A 17,661-nucleotide genomic window follows, 5' to 3' on the forward strand; every position below is an offset into this window, starting at 1 on the left:
GAATAAAGTACAGTGCCCTGTTAATTCGTTTACCAGTTATTTACAAGGCGTCCTGGGTGGCCTGAACAGCCCAGGTAGGTTCCGAACCACGACGCACTCCTGCCTGCAGCCACGAGGCCGAACCCCCGTTAAAACCCCTGAGATCTTTTCCAACGCTAATATTTAATTAAAAACTTAAACAGGCAGCGGGAGTGGCGTCAGTGTAACATATAAGAGGAACCATTTCTTCGGGAATATAAATTATATTTTTAAAAATACGAGCCTAGTAAATTAATATAAAACAATTTTACATCAAACTTAAATGTAGTCTTACCGAACATGTCTTTTTTAATACAAATAGCAGGCATTTACTTTCGAAAAATGCAAAACTTCTGTTATTAAATTTAAAAATTTCTAGCAATAATGTATATAAAAAAAAATTTCAAACAATATTCCCCATTGCAAGAACAATTCAAAATGGCCAAATTGGTAGCTACACGAGGAAATATACCTAGTTAAAACCCTTATTGTGGAAATCATGTTGCGGGAACTTCATCGCGAAATAAGATCGTCATGGCTCCTACAATGGAAACGAATCGAATTGTCACAGCCAAAGGAACTGCTTCAATCATTTCTACAACCACACCCTTGGTTCTCTCAACAACCCACGAGATCATTTTGTTCGATGCTAATTCGCCTACAATTAAAACATGGCTTCTTTCAAAGTAATTTATTTAAGGTACACCTTGCAACTTCTCTCACATGCGATTGTAAAAGAGCCAATCATGATTTTTATGAAATATTATTCCAATGCCCTTTGATGAATATTCAACGGTCAGACGACAAGTCGAATGTCGATGTATTGTCAGTTTCGAAGGATGCCGAACTAACACCCCACCACTCTGGAGAATGCCACCGTAATGATGTCAACAGGCATGTACAGCAGACGCAAGGTAATTAGTGTAATAGCGCCTATGAAATAGGCCTTCGTACGATAGCTTATCCAACAGACTGAATTTCTTTTCTTACCAGTTTGTGTATGATTTATATGTCTATTTCCAGTATTTTATGGCTAAATGGGGAACCCCCAAAGGCCAACCAACCAAGCAACTAAAACGAAGTCAGGTTTTGTTTATTTATTATATTATTATATTAAGGTAAATTTGAAAATGGTTATATTGAAGGGATGGAAATACGCAGCTTTTGTTAGTGGGATAGTAGGAGTAATAGGCCTTGCAGTTTATCCAGTCATTATTTCTCCTATGATTAATGTTGATAAGTACAGTAAGTATTGTGTACCTTTTTGTTTATCTAATATTTTATGTAATTAATAAATGTATTAGCAACATATTTTATAATTGTCTGTTGACAGTAGCAGTGTTTAAAAGTCCTTGTAATTCTTTATTATTTTTGATATAATAAATTCCATCGTTAGTTTTGTTATTTCTTTTAAGTTGTGTGTTCCTTCTTCAATGGAATGGAAGGAGGCAGTGGTAGTTCCCATCTACAAGGGGGGAAATGATAAGGCGGAGCCAGGAAGTTACAGGCCGGTCAGTTTGACGTCCTGTGTAGGAAAAGTGATGGAGAGGTTGGTAGGAAGGTACGTAAAGGGGGAAATGGAAGATCTGGGGTGGGTGGATAACAGGCAGCATGGATTCAGGATGGGGTTCTCATGCGAGACCCAGATGGCTGGGCTGTTGGAAGACCTGGTGGAAGCGGTGGACGGGGGGAAGCAGATAGATGCAATCTTTATAGATTTTGAAAAGGCGTTTGATAAGGTCCCCCATAGGAGGTTAATGGAAAAGGTTGAGTTGCTGGTGAGGGATGGAAGGGTGGTAAACTGGGTGGGTGATTTCCTGAGGAATAGAAGACAAAGAGTGAGAGTGGGTGAGGAAAGCTCCGAGGAGGGGGAAGTGACGTCGGGGGTGCCACAGGGGAGTGTGCTGGGGCCTCTGTTGTTCACAATTATGATAAACGATCTGGGGGAGGGCATGAAAGCCAGATGGAGGCTATTTGCAGATGACTGTGTAGTGTATGAGGTTGTGGGGGAAGGGGGATGTTTAGCAGAGGACTTGATAAGGTTGGAGCAATGGACGGAGAAAAATGGAATGTCCTTGAATGTTGGTAAGACTAAAGTTGTCAGATTTACAAAGAGGAGGAAAGTCACACGAAATGTATATTACTGGAAGGGGCAGGAGATAAGAGAGGCAGCAGGATATAAGTACCTGGGGGTGACACTGAAAAATGACCTAGGATGGGCGGAGCACATAGAGGGGGTGGTCAGGAGGGGAAGGCAGGCGCTGGGGTTGCTTGGTAGGACCCTGCAGGGAGCTGGGAGGAGGACAAAGGAGAAGGCATACTCCACATTGGTCAGGCCAATGTTGGAGTATGCGGCGGCGGTCTGGGACCCCTACCTGGTGACTGAGGTGAAGGAGCTGGAAGGGGTGCAGCGCAGAGCGGCTAGGTGGGTGATGGGAATGTGGAGAAGGAGGGAGGGGCAGGATGGGAAACTGCATAGCCCAACGGAAATGATTAAGGAGTTGGGGTGGGAAACGTTACAGAGGAGAAGAAGAGTGGAAAGGTTGGTCAGGATGTTCAAGGTGCTGAAGGGGGAAGGGGGATGGGGGCAATTGGGAAGCAAAGTACATAGAGGGGAGTACAGAGGACGAAGAGACCACAGATGTAAGCTCCAGAGGGTGTGGAGGCGGACAGAGAGAGGGCGGAACACCTTCCTGGTGAGGACGGGGAGGGAGTGGAATGGGCTGGGGGAGGAAATGGTGGAGGTCAGGGATGGGAGGGAGCTGAGGAGAAAGCTGATGGAGGGGGGGGGAGAGGGGAGTGAGTGGGAGTTCTTGCCACCGGGTGAAAGCCCAATTGCAGGTTAAGTAATAATAATATAATATACACTTGCTATTACTGGATTAAGAATATTGTGTTCACAGATTTTTTTTTAGTTGTGTTAACATTAGACACTGGATCTGTCATAAATTGTATCAAATGTATTAATTACATTTTGTATGTCAGGTTACGTGCTATCACATGTAACAAGTCAGCACTTCGCGCATCTACACTACTAAAAACAATCCCTGTCAAGGGTTGTAGCTTGCGTTTGGATGCACAGTAGGGAATCACAATTTTTTTAAATTATTATTTACTTTCTGTTGTATCAAAATATCCAAATACAAAATATACACTGTTATTACATATGGAAACGCACAGGATTGGCAATACAAAGCAAACATGGTGAAGGTTACTTCACTGCATAGGCTATCTAATGTAACCTACAATCTGTAATTTCTCAAAAACCATTACAAATTTAGAAATGCAGTATACAGAATACAGAGAGGAATGCCTTTCTTATTTGAAAAAAGTAGTTTAGGAATTTTACTATTAATTTACAGAAAATTTGCGACATAAACATTTTACCTGCCGTTATAATGTTATAGTAGTCTATATCCCCTTACCATAACAATGGTGATGTCACTAACATGGCAGTGCTGATGTCATTACAACTTCGTTCTTATGGGACAAGTGTGGTATTAGGAGGGTTTTGGATGGTAATCATTCATATGCTTGTTTTGCAAAAAATACATTTTTTTATCAAGCTAACTTTCGGTTATATTCTATATTACAGCTCTACCCATTCAAGTATATAACATGATACCGTAGTTATGTTTCCTTGAGGAATCATATTGTATACTATAACACCGCCCGGTTTAGTTTGTTTTGCGATAAAATGTTTGATAATTTAATAATTTTCATATATTTCATGCTCCAGCCCCCCCCCCCCCCCCTCCTTCCCACCTTCCGCAAAACCCCTGGGAATATTTTGAATTTTGTACCGATGCCCTTTTTGAAAATCTTTGTATTTATTTTTTCAATATTCTTATATCTTTGAAGTTTATAATTTTATTAAAAAATTGTTTTTATTTTTTTTTCTGTTATGTGTGTGTGTGTGTTTGTATGACCGAAAGTTTTTTTTTTGCTCATTTGCTGTTTTGAATTTTTGTATTATATTTTGATTTTGTCACCATTTAATTTCTTGCTGCTAAAATTATTAGTTAATAACACAGATTAAAGTGTTTGTTATATTCATAATTTTTCAATGGGCATCCACAACCTCCTAGTTTAATAATAGTGCAGTTTGCATTACAATTATTATTAGGCATGATTTTGCCAAGGGTAAAATATAAAATTGGTGGATGCGGTTTGCTACGTTTGCCTCTGGTAATTTGTCATTGCCAAAACATGTAGAAATGTTGGTAGATAGTTGTCAAGTTTTATTCCTGCAATACAGTGACACTACCCATTTAGTTGAATTTTGTTTTTTTTTTCCTAGTGTTCATTGACAATCTTCTATTGTTCAAATTATGATTAGTCTAAAATTAAAAAATCACATATTTTCAACTTCATATTTTGTTGCAGAAAAAATTCAGGCAGTGACTCGAGAGGGTATCGATCAAGAAAGAATTCAACCAGGAAGTAAGGAAGTCGTCGTTTACATTATTTAATATTTAGCTGCAGGGTTGGCTGATTTAAACCATGGTTTAAAACAAGTATTTATTTTTAAAAAAATTAAATGTATATTTAAATGAGTATCTTAATTTTTTTTTTTATGAAAGGTCTAATTCCACTCTAATAACAAGAACATTTTGGTCATAAATGGTTCTTGTGATTTGCAGAAACAAGAAATTATTTACAAATCAGTGCACTTCCATTTAAATTATCTGAACAAGTTGTAAACCATACACAGCTAAATACTTCTCTAAAATTAAGTTAATTATTGAATTGTAGTCAAAGTAAAAAAAAAATATATAGTTTTAAAAATTTCAGTTCTTAGGGAAACACCCAATCTATGGAGGATCCTCCTCCAGTGGGGAAATATCCTTTCTGTGGTTAAGTCCCAGTCAGATGTGCATATTTGCCGCACTTGAGTTCTCTGGTGTTATAACTTGACTGGTTCAACATGAGTGGCATAAAGTTGGATGTTGTGTGGCTTTCATCTGAACGTGCTGAGAACCACAATAACTAACGTAATTAAAAAAAAACTTGCTGGAACCAAGTAAACCTGATTTAAACAAAAAAAGGTGTGTGTGTGTGTGTGTGGTGGTGGTGGTTTATATATATATATATATATATATATACACACACACACACACACACACACACACACACACACACATATAAATAAAAAACATAGTTTGTTTTCCAACCCTGAGTAGCAGTTTGTGGTTATTGTCGTGAACGGTTTGTTTCAGACATGAGAGTGTGGTCCAATCCGTTTGGCCCGAGATGAATTCCAGGCGCGACCCCGCGGTCCGGGCTGTGAAACTAGAACACAGTGTGGTGTGCAGTGTTCCCACCATTCACATTACGGTTACTATTCCGTGACACGTGTTTGTGAAACTGTCATGCTCGAGTTGGTAGGGTTTCGCTTGTGTTTTCAGTCATTGTTGCGAAATACGTTGACGCAGTATGTGTAGTGCTGCACTTAGCTTTGCAGTGTTCTAAAATAAAATAAATCATAACTATAAGACATGCCCAAAATACAGTTAACAACTTTCCCCAGCAAGATGATTTGTAATTTTGGTTGCATGGTTTGTTGTAACCTACAAAGTATAATTTTTAATTATTCTTCAGATGTGTATTTAAGTGAAGTTTGATATTAAAGATGATACCATTAAAATTTATTTTTTTTTCTTCAACTAAAAATATACAAATTTCTATTTTTTTTCCTTGCAGCTTAGCAGTGAAAGCTGTACTTAGTTACTTTGTTAGTTGATAAAAAATTAATATCTACTGATATCTCTATTGGTCCAAAAATTGCACAATCTTGGAATGTGAATGCATAATTTCATTCATTTTTCTACAAACCTATGTGTTTATGTTTGTTCTGAATTTCACTGCAATCAATATCTCTGAAAATGAGGTCTTACATCCATTTTTTCCTAACTTCAACAGTTTGTTTATTTTAAGGTGAAAAGAAAGTCTAAAACAAATTAATTTAAATTATGTCAAAATAATAATTTGAATGATGTTGATTTGTACTCCCTTCTTGACTCCTTGTCATCAAGAAGAGATATATTAGATGCACTGTTTGTAAAAAAAAAAACTCTTTAGATAATAAATTAAAATGTAATTATGTTTTTGAAAATTTTGGAATAAAAATTCCCTCTTTCAACAGTCGATACATACCATAGTTATGTACAGTAAAAAATACCAACAGTATTTTATAGAGCAGTTGTGCGGGAACCTTCTTAGTTGTTTAGGCCCCGCTAGGGTAGCCAATTAAATATGTAGAGCTACTTTCGTGCTGCTTAGTAGGCTCCACACACACACTTAAACGTTGGGCTGAATAAAACTGTGTAATAAATTAGATTTCTTAAATTGTGTGACTCTTCACTGGTAATGTTGACATAAGGTAAGTCACAGTTAGGTGTTATTTGATTGATATGGAACATACATAAATACACACTGGAGTAGGTGGAATTACAAATAACACAACACAACACTGTGAATATTAAATATAGAATTATTTTATTTCCAATGTAAAAACGATTTAAAAGATTTCAATCTTATTAATATATTTAATTATTATTCATATCCAAAACAACAACCTAACTTAACGGTGACATCATAGTAATTCAATAAAAGTTCAATTACCAGGAGTTATGTTGCGCACATTTAAATATTTTCAAAAGTCTTAATTCGGGTTCGTTGACACTACACAGTTTTTAATTAATGTTTTTTTTTTAGGGAACTTAAATCAATTTACCTCGGCTAGATAGGTTCAAAATCATCGGCAGAGCTCAGAGCCTCTCATCTATAGGACCACTGAGTCTGTTAATTAATGTGTAAATTCGTAAAATTTATGTCCAAGTATTATTTAAATCCTCTATAAAGTCAATTTAATTCATGAAATCAATGTTTATAATAAGTTTCGGCGACGATGTGACGTAAAAACGGGAGTTTCGTGATTCGTGCATAAGATTAGGGCACAAAAAATCTGGGCACTTTTATTACTCACGTTAATCACTCCTATGATATTTATCTTTTTAGATAAATCCTATTTAAATGTTCTGAACTCCCTAATGGTTCATAATTATCATCCACTATCCGGGATGCCTGATGCTAGATAGCTAATTTTCAGGATTTAAATTCGCCGACGTCACGAAGTTGCCGCTCATTCAGCTGGCCATTGTAGAACTCTCTTTCTTACTAGTTTCCTCAAAATAACCAGTAAGACTCACTTTTAAATGGTGGCCCGTGATTGGCCAAAAGGACCGTTTCAGTTACCTAATTTCTTACCGAAAACGTAAACTCCGAATGCAACAATTGCGCGGATAACAAAATTTCACTTAAAATTCAAATACATAAATATTAAAATTAATAATTTACATAATAAAATTACGGCGTTAATTTTACCGTTTACAGTTTTCAAGTCCATTAGTCCTTAGAGGGGTATCAACAATACCTCGTTCAAATAGTCCGGTAAAAATCCAAAGAATCACTTTTCCATAGACATACATAACCAAATATTGCCGTTTCTGAAAATAAATAATATTATACATAGAGCAAACAAAAATAAAATAAATCGTAAATAATAATAAATAATTAAACTGTCAAAACAAACATGTTGCAGTACAGATTTTGCCGCCCTTGTCAATTACATTGAACAGTGCTCTTTGACCTGTTCAAAACGGTGCAATGTGATTGGCACTTCCCTTTCTCCGTCGCACAATACACAACACTCTTCGTTGCCTAGCAACGCGCGCACAAAACGACAAACAAAAAAAAACAACTTGAGAGAGACTACCTCTCCTCCTCGATTCGTTTTTTACCGTTGCGCGCCTGAAAATCGCGCCTTTTTAAACACTTTTTGTCGGGTCGTCGCTGCTAACAGACCTGCGCGAAGAAGTTCACGGATTTTGCAGTGCAAAATCTTCGAAGGCTGGAACTGCTGCTGCTCTCCGACAGCTTCTGCCTTGAGCCGCTCCTGTTGAGAAGGACTCGGGAGGACTTACTTACTGTGAGTGTGATTCACTAAAGGGATTCGAAGGGGTGCAATGTACACGTGAGTCAACAATAGGACGTTCTCCAGGTCACGTCACGGCAGTGGGTCAACGTCCACCTGCGGTGATGACTGCATCCTGGCTGCGACTCCTCCTTCCTGCAGCGGACAGCGGCGTCGAGACGGCGCCTGTCCTCAAAACGACCAACAAACCTGGCCTGGTTCACCACGCGTCGACGGGGTCTGGCGTGGGGCGATGATGCTGTACCAGACAGCACGGCATCTGGCACTGCAGCTGACGTCATCAACTGCTGATGTGGCAGCATCCAGCCGCCCTGCCTCACGACTACGCGCGAGACGGCGTCGTGGCGTCTGCGGTGCTGATTGCGTGGGGCGAGGTCACCACTTCCCACAAGGAAGCACTCGTCTATTCCCATCACTGTTAGGTACACAATCGTTGCGAACCGCACTACGTCTAGCTCACTCTGGTGTAACCTTCGCACCTGACTTAAGTATAGGTGTCCGGGTCTTAATCGATACCTTAATCACTATGTGCGTACTTGTACTCTTGCAAATACAAGTGTCTGCAGGCAATACAACTTGTGTACTTGCCGCGGAACACTATGACGTCACCGTTAAAACAAAAATATCTTAAATTAACCTTAAAATTCCTAGCTTAACATATAACATTCTCATTATTAACATCATTGTTAGAAAAAAAAATAAATAAATACTATTAATTATTAAATCTCAATTCTTGCATAACAATGCCTGGTTATCAATATCCATTAAATTCAATATTAGTACTTTGCTTGCTACTAACATATCACATTGTTAGTTCGTACTTGATTAGTATGCATCACAGTGCATTTGCTTGTTTGTGTTCTCATTTCATGAGATTTCATACATTTCACCAAACATATCATTATAGCATATCATTATTGAATATCAAACATCACATGTTTTGCTTTTCATTATAACATATTGATAGCTAACATAATTTATATTCATTACTCAATGTTTGTAACTCACATGTTTACATTTCATTATTAAAAATATTTGCATTTAACTATAGCATATTTGGCTTGCAATTTACATTTGCATTTTAAAACACTTGTTAACATTTTCATCAAAGAATATATATCATATCATGTACCGATTAACAATTAATAGTTCATTGTTATGTTTACATAGTACATACTAGCAATTGATCATAAAACATATCATTTACATATAACTATATATATAATAACATTTACACATCATAACATTTACATTTCATTATGTTTACAGGTTGTACAATCAAAATTTCATAGTGTTTTTGTACACATTGTTTACATTATCATCTCACTATACAGAGAAGTCGTTGGTTTACACAATTACCAACTTAGTGATTTTTTCAATTTCAGTCTGCTGTGCTCAGCTCAACAGCTGTAGAGGCTTTATCTTCCTCTTCTCATCTTTCATTACTGTTGTTTTTCATCCCGTAGCGGTCTCGCTGGGTTGAATAAGTGTTCACATTTCACCTCATCTTGGTTACTATCAGTAACATGAGTCTTGTAACCTACTGAGGCTCCTGGCTTCAGTGTAGCTAAGGTTCCTTTTACCAATCAGCTGTTTCACAAACATGCTGTATCAGGATAGCTTTCAACATAGGGTATCACATGTTCAATATCTTTTTCATTTCTTTTTAAGAAAATTTTCTTGCTTTTTCAATTTTAAAACTTCTGTTAGGCGAAGTTGCTTGTGGACACTTGTTTGCCGGAGCACCTTCACTTCTCGCGACAAAGGGCTTAGATCCTGAGTTTTTCAGATCCACATGCTTCGCTATTCTTCACATCATTCGAAGAATACTACTCAAGCAACTATGACAGTGCTGCGAGTGAATAGTGTTGAGACGACGTAATTTTCTTGTATAGGGGCTCCTCCCAATAAATCCTTAAAAATCATCGATTTCAAATTTCAGTGTTTTCATTTCATAGAACATCAGTACCTTGACATCCAAAGTTTAATAAACTAAATGTTTCAGCTAAATCTGATTGGATTTGTATGCGAAATGAGTGCATACTTTTCTAATCTGCATTCTGGGTAGAATGCAATCCTAAAGATCATTCTTTTCCATAAATTCATCCCAGAAATGGTAAAAAAAATAGTGAAGTTTTAAAATTTTAGTGAGTTCTTCTATAAATATTAGAAAATTTAGTGATTTTCTATTTTCATCATCAACATAACTACGCCTATTGGATAACTCAGCATCATCAATAAATCAAGGTAACCTGCATTATATTATTCTGCTTGTAGTTGCGAAGTGTTATGTGCTTTTAGAGATGCTTTGCATGCCAGTGTTTACATATGTTTACACAGCAGGATGGGGTATCATACCACATAGTTACATCGACACTAAATAAGCTTAATTTCTTCTCGTTTGTCAGTACACAGTACACACAGCTTCACATAGGTATAGGCTAGTCTAATGTTAAAATATATGTCTTAGTGACATTTGAGTTCATACTCATACGAGGGATTGTGCAAGCCAACTGATACATAAATACAATACACATTGTACACAGGTAGCTTCGCAGGCTACAATAACATCTGTATGGGTGGCATTTCACTTCACCTCAAATACAGCAATATAGCGGGAATTACACTTCCGCATAACCACAGGGTAAATATCTGCATAGGTGGCATTTCACTTCACCTTTACGCAGAAACAAGCGGGAATTACACCTCCGCTTAACATTACAATTTACAGTGGCTGCATTACGCCTCACATGGCGTACTAGATCACATAATCACAGTGACATACACTTACTCCTCCGTACAGTTCAGATCCTTGGTCTGAAACTTACACTTAGACTGCTCTCAGCTGTTTATGGTACTACACCTTGTACCATCACGAGGCATTCACAGCTTAGGTCGGTACTGCTTACATAGTAGTAGGGCTCTTGTATTCCCTTAGCTGCGTTATATTATAACGGCCTACTGGTCGGCCTGTTGCTGGCTCTGCTAGTGCATAGCAATTCTCTTGTACTATGTCTGTGATGACATAAGGACCTTCAAATAACAAAAACAATTTCTTGGTTACATGTTCCCAGGCCTTGCTTACTGGAGTTGTTTTCTTCAGTACCTGGTCTCCAATTTTAAATTTTGCTAATTTTGATGCTGGTTTCCTCTTGCGTCTGATGTCAGCTTCTGCTGTCAACTTCCTCTTCACTAGAGCTTCTACCTCTTCTCCTGTAGGTAGTTTTTCCTCTTCATTAGGGGTGTGTTCACATCGGGGTAAATATTTCGGGTTGATCGCCACCGATCTATTCAGGCTCATGGCTTCTCCAGGGGTAACTCCAATAGAACCATGTACAGTATGGTTAATAACGCACTCTACATATGGCAACTTATCTCGCCATGATTGCTGCGAGTTATGGCATAGCGTACGTAAAAGACTCCCTATTGACTTCATGAGTCTTTCCACAGGGTTACTTTGTGGATGCCGTACACTGATGGTTGTAGGTATTGCACCTAATTTCCTGACTCCTGTTTGCCACAAATCACTGGTAAACTGGGTACCTCTGTCTGACAATACCACTTTAGGTAAACCAATTTCTTCAACGAAAGTTTTTAATTTTTGCATAACTGCTTTTGCAGTTGGGTTCACAATTGCATATAATTTGGTGAATTTTGTGAAAACATCTTGCATCACAAAAACATACTTAACACCTCCCTTTGACTGTGGTAGGGGCCAAATAAATCAACTGATAATAATTCCAATGGTGCTGTTGGAATGATTGGCTGCAATTCTCCATGCAGGTGTTGTCCAGGTGGTTTCACCTTCTGACATAGGTCACAGGCACTTGTGACCTTACTTACATAGCGTGACATGTTAGGCCAATACACTTGCCTGTGCATTGTATATGTGCCTGAGCATAGGTTCACTGTACAATATTCCTACAAAATTTTCCCTCACATGCCACTTGCCTGTGAGTGTGACTGGGGTTTCACAGTCATTTGAATGAATTTCACATAGTTTAAAATCTATCACCACTCCAAATTGTGATAGAAAGTCAGTACCTATTATTAGAGGTTTGGCTAGGCCTTTCACAACTAGTGCAGTCATGTCTTTTGGTCTGCCTAGGTCATGTACTGTTATCAGTACCTGTCTGTTTACAATAGGGCTTGCCCTTGATGTCACTCCAATTATCTTGAGTGCTGGTACTGGTATCTTGGGTAGTATGATGCCCTGATGCTCGAGGTAGTTCACCAACTCCTCACTAATACACGTGACTTCAGCGCCACTGTCAATTAATGCATCCACGTTGCATTCTTCAATTTTTAATGTCACATGTGGACAAACTGTACAAACTTGATGAACCCTATTTTCATCATTTTCATTATAGAGAAAGTCCCTTTCACTTTCTCTTAGCATAACAGTGCATATAAATTTATCGTAGCTGATGCAGCTGTAAATTGGAGTTTTGTCGTTATGTACCCCTGAGCCTGAATAGTGGGTTTCTGTTCGGGGCGATCCAACTGAAACCCGTTCTAGTTTAACGTGCCCTGGTTGGCACGTCCACCTGGAACACGTTGTTGTTGTTCTTTGTGGTTCCAATTACTTGGTCCTGCGACGCTGGACACTGCAGCCTTGAACTCGGCTGCTACCGGGTTCACTTCCCCTCTCTGGTAGTATGCAGCTTGATGTCCTGGATGCTGCGCCTGGAATGGTGGTGGAAATGTCGCGTTCTGGTAGCGTTGCTTGTTTCCAGAGAACTGGCTATTATGGGCTTGGCCGCCATGATTCTCTGTCGTCTGGGGGGAATAATGGTGGGGTGGCATTCGGGTTTCTTCGTGCCGGCCCTGGTATCGAGGTTCCTCCGTCTTGCGGTACTTCCTCGCGTACTCTCTCTCGTCTTCAGACGAGGATCTTGGGCGTCGGTCACGGGACTCCCTGGGAGGCCGTACTTCAGGCGAGTAGGAGCGGCGGCGGTTGTCGTTGCGGTCGTCCTTCCTCTTGCGCTGGTACATCTCTTCGTCGCTATGATAGTTCCTCGTATTTGACCACCAGGTCTTCCTCTTGTTGTAGGGGCCTTTGCGTTGGCTCATAGCGTACCGGCCATATGAGCTTTGCTCTCTGCCCTTGGGTTGCCACGTCATAGTGTGGACAGCTGCCTGACGGTTGTCCCTTGGCTTGTTGTCCCTGTTTTGCCAATAGTTATTCAGGGGTGGCTGGCGGTTCTGCTGGGGTACCCTCTCGTGGTCCTCCTTGGGTGCTGGCGTCCTGTCCATTTTCTCCAGCTTGTCGTAGTTCAGGAGCCTCTCTCTGAACTCTGTGACGTCTCGGTACGTCAGGCCGGACAACTGCTTTTGGTAGCGCAGCGGCAACTGAGTGAGTATTGCCGCTACGAACTCCTCGTCCGTCATGGGCAAGTCGAGGTATCTAGTTTTCTCAAACATTGTTGAGAGGTGGGCTTCCAGCGTTGTGCCCTTCCTGGGGTCATACCTCTCAGTATGGAGCTGGGCACGCAGATTGCTCTGAATGCGCAGACTCCAATACTGCTGGCGGAACATGGCCTGGAAGTGATTGTAGCTACTGGTGGTTGCACTCAGCATTTCCCACCAGTAGAAAGCCTGCCCTTTCAACGCACTGTTGAGGCATTTTAGTACCTCAGCCTCGCTGAGATTGAACGTGGCCGCATATTCCTCAAAGCGCTTCAAGAACCGTATAGGGTTCTCGGTAACCCTTCCTGAAAACGTGGGCATGGCCTCTGCCCAATGCTTGGCCGGGTGGTGGATCAGAGTAGCAGGGTCCATACTCGACGTGTTTACAAACGTCCTGCTACTTGGCCGATGAGTGATGGGGGTGACACGTGACGGTTCCTGGGGCAGGTGCTCAGTGTAGCACTCGGTGCCGCCCTGTTGCTTGCTTGTGGTGGGCAGTGTTGGAACAGTAGGTCCATGGCACTCGCTTGCCTGGGCCTGGCCTATACTACCAGCTGATGCAGCTGTAGGGCTCGGTTGGACAGATGGATTTTCAAACCTGTCCCTCAGCGTAGCTGTGGCCACCTCGATGTCACCAAGCCTACTCTCCAGGTGCTGGATGTGCTCACGCACCTCTTCCCTGGCGTTGGCCTGTCCTCGATGCTCGTTGGCCATCATGTTCCTCAGGGACGTGACGTGGGATTCCAACCCATCTACCCTGCTGTTGTATTGGGAGACCTGTTCGGCTATCTGCTGAATCTCCTCATGTTGTTGCAAGAGTCTAACCTCGATGCTGTGCTCGAGATTCCTTAGGCTGGCATTGTTCTGTTCCATGGCAGCATTGGTCTGTTCCAATCCAGCCCTCAACTCAGCCGTGAGATTGATGTTATTTTGCTCTAGTTTTTCAGTGAGAGCAGTGTTGTTTTGCTCTAGTTTTTCAGTGAGAACGGTGTTGTTTTTTTCCAATTTAGAGTCGTTCTGCTTCATCTGAGCATTTGTCTGCAGCAAGATCCGCATCAGTGACTCTAGTGTCACTGGTGGTGGAGTAGGAGTGCTATCCTGGGGTGCAATTGTGTGTAGGACAGTGTCATTTATGTTTTCCTGCTCCATGATTAGGGGAGATGTGAGCCGCCCTAACCTTTCCTCACAGATGACTACAGGCGAATTCCCTGCAGATGATGAAGGATTCGACTCACTGCTTGAGGTTTGTGCAGTAGCATACTCCTCCCCTACACTTCGTGATCTTTCTCTAAGAAAGTATTTGTTTTGTTCGTCGGCCATAGTGGTGTGCAAGGAAGTAATTGAAAAAAATAATGCGTTACACAAATAGTGCACTTGCACACAGTACTCGGATGGTACAGAATTTACACAAAAAAATTGTTGAGGTGTCCCTTAACCTCAAAATCGGCCCCACCGTATGGGCTCCAAATAAATATGTGCGGGAACCTTCTTAGTTGTTTAGGCCCCGCTAGGGTAGCCAATTAAATATGTAGAGCTACTTTCGTGCTGCTTAGTAGGCTCCACACACAAACTTAAACGTTGGGCTGAATAAAACTGTGTAATAAATTAGATTTCTTAAATTGTGTGACTCTTCACTGGTAATGTTGACATAAGGTAAGTCACAGTTAGGTGTTATTTGATTGATATGGAACATACATAAATACACACTGGAGTAGGTGGAATTACAAATAACACAACACAACACTGTGAATATTAAATATAGAATTATTTTATTTCCAATGTAAAAACGATTTAAAAGATTTCAATCTTATTAATATATTTAATTATTATTCATATCCAAAACAACAACCTAACTTAACGGTGACATCATAGTAATTCAATAAAAGTTCAATTACCAGGAGTTATGTTGCGCACATTTAAATATTTTCAAAAGTCTTAATTCGGGTTCGTTGACACTACACAGTTTTTAATTAATGTTTTTTTTTTAGGGAACTTAAATCAATTTACCTCGGCTAGATAGGTTCAAAATCATCGGCAGAGCTCAGAGCCTCTCATCTATAGGACCACTGAGTCTGTTAATTAATGTGTAAATTCGTAAAATTTATGTCCAAGTATTATTTAAATCCTCTATAAAGTCAATTTAATTCATGAAATCAATGTTTATAATAAGTTTCGGCGACGATGTGACGTAAAAACGGGAGTTTCGTGATTCGTGCATAAGATTAGGGCACAAAAAATCTGGGCACTTTTATTACTCACGTTAATCACTCCTATGATATTTATCTTTTTAGATAAATCCTATTTAAATGTTCTGAACTCCCTAATGGTTCATAATTATCATCCACTATCCGGGATGCCTGATGCTAGATAGCTAATTTTCAGGATTTAAATTCGCCGACGTCACGAAGTTGCCGCTCATTCAGCTGGCCATTGTAGAACTCTCTTTCTTACTAGTTTCCTCAAAATAACCAGTAAGACTCACTTTTAAATGGTGGCCCGTGATTGGCCAAAAGGACCGTTTCAGTTACCTAATTTCTTACCGAAAACGTAAACTCCGAACGCAACAATTGCGCGGATAACAAAATTTCACTTAAAATTCAAATACATAAATATTAAAATTAATAATTTACATAATAAAATTACGGCGTTAATTTTACCGTTTACAGTTTTCAAGTCCATTAGTCCTTAGAGGGGTATCAACAATACCTCGTTCAAATAGTCCGGTAAAAATCCAAAGAATCACTTTTCCATAGACATACATAACCAAATATTGCCGTTTCTGAAAATAAATAATATTATACATAGAGCAAACAAAAATAAAATAAATCGTAAATAATAATAAATAATTAAACTGTCAAAACAAACATGTTGCAGTACACAGTCAAAAACTTGTACATATTGAACAGCTTAATTTTCTTATATATAAAATGTTTGTTTGTTTGTATGTGTATCCCTTATGTGTTCCTAAACCATTCATCCAATTACGATGAAGCTTTGCACACTTGACCTTTGAAACACGAGGAAGGTGAGATAACGTACAATGGGTGGCATAGGAGTTGTCGCTTACTGGCTAGCAAGTGGATAGCAAAACAAATAGTAGCTGAATAAAATCTAATTGATACATATAAAAATGATATGCGTTCCTGTTCCTATACCATTCATCCAATTGCAAAGAAACTTTTGTGAGTTGTTATGCGTATGCTCGCGACGGTTTCTGAATTAGTACAACCATTTGACAATGGGTGGTGCGGAAATCATTTCAACAAGTGTGTGAATTTCATATAGTTAGAGGCAGTTTGTGTTTTTTCATTGTATGAGTGACAGAATTGAATTGAATTGATAGAGGGAGGTATAGAGATATATGTATACAGAAGAGAGATAGTGGGAAACATAGACAGATGAAAAAAAAATAATATAGAGGTAGAAAGAAAGATACGTATACAGAGAAATAGGCGTGTATGTTTATATACGTACAGAGAGAGAGGGGGTCTTTGTATATTTATTCCAACCATTTACATTAAGATTATTACTTCATAACAACTTCATGACAAATTACAAAAAAATGAATAAGTCATTGCAATACGTACATGCCGGGCATTAGCTAGTATTAATATAAATATTTAAAAAATTGTTACTATCACTGAATACTCATCACTAGTATATTTTATTTAATATACAAGCCTTTCACAAAGTTCAATTGGTATGAAAGTAATTTTTTTTTTCGGATAATAAAATGTAATGTATGTTCTTTTATGTATTGATAAGTTGAAGTAGCTTACCTTAATTCGTTACCCTAGATATTTTATGTACAATTTATGATAGATTCAATGTTCGTTATTTTGATATTGTCCTGTTTTGATTTCATGTCTCAGTACCTGTGTCTTTTATTCTTAAGTAGTTCCTTGTTAAAGTATTGTTTTGATTGTAATTGTATACTTGTCTTTGTGCTTGGTTTCAAATGTAAATAAAAATTAAAAAAAAAAAAAAAAACAATCAAGCCAGGCAGTTTTGTGAACAGATCATCCCTTTGTATCTGGTAAAATGGGGTGTTGCTTGAGAAAATACTCCCGCAGCCTTTTGAAGAGAACACTGCAGGCAACATTCCAACACCGGCTCGTACGTATGTGCCGTCTCAGTTGTGCCACAGGAAGTGTGTCTAATGTGACTGCTGTAGGGGGTAATGTGTCGTAACGGAGAGCGTTGGAGACGGACGGGGGGTGAGACGCAGACGAAGCCGC

At 39.2% G+C, this 17,661-nt stretch overlaps 1 long non-coding RNA gene across 1 annotated transcript; it reads left to right on the plus strand.

Annotated features, from left to right (window-relative positions):
- The first annotated feature begins 7,332 nt into the window (after positions 1-7,332).
- Positions 7,333-8,721, plus strand: LOC134538881 (uncharacterized). The gene is made up of 2 exons (XR_010076228.1): positions 7,333-8,008; positions 8,081-8,721. It is a non-coding gene; the product is annotated as an uncharacterized LOC134538881 (long non-coding RNA).
- Positions 8,722-17,661: the final 8,940 nt, after the last annotated feature.

The sequence above is a fragment of the Bacillus rossius genome, chromosome 14 (assembly GCF_032445375.1).
Source record: "Bacillus rossius redtenbacheri isolate Brsri chromosome 14, Brsri_v3, whole genome shotgun sequence".
NCBI lineage: Eukaryota > Metazoa > Arthropoda > Insecta > Phasmatodea > Bacillidae > Bacillus > Bacillus rossius.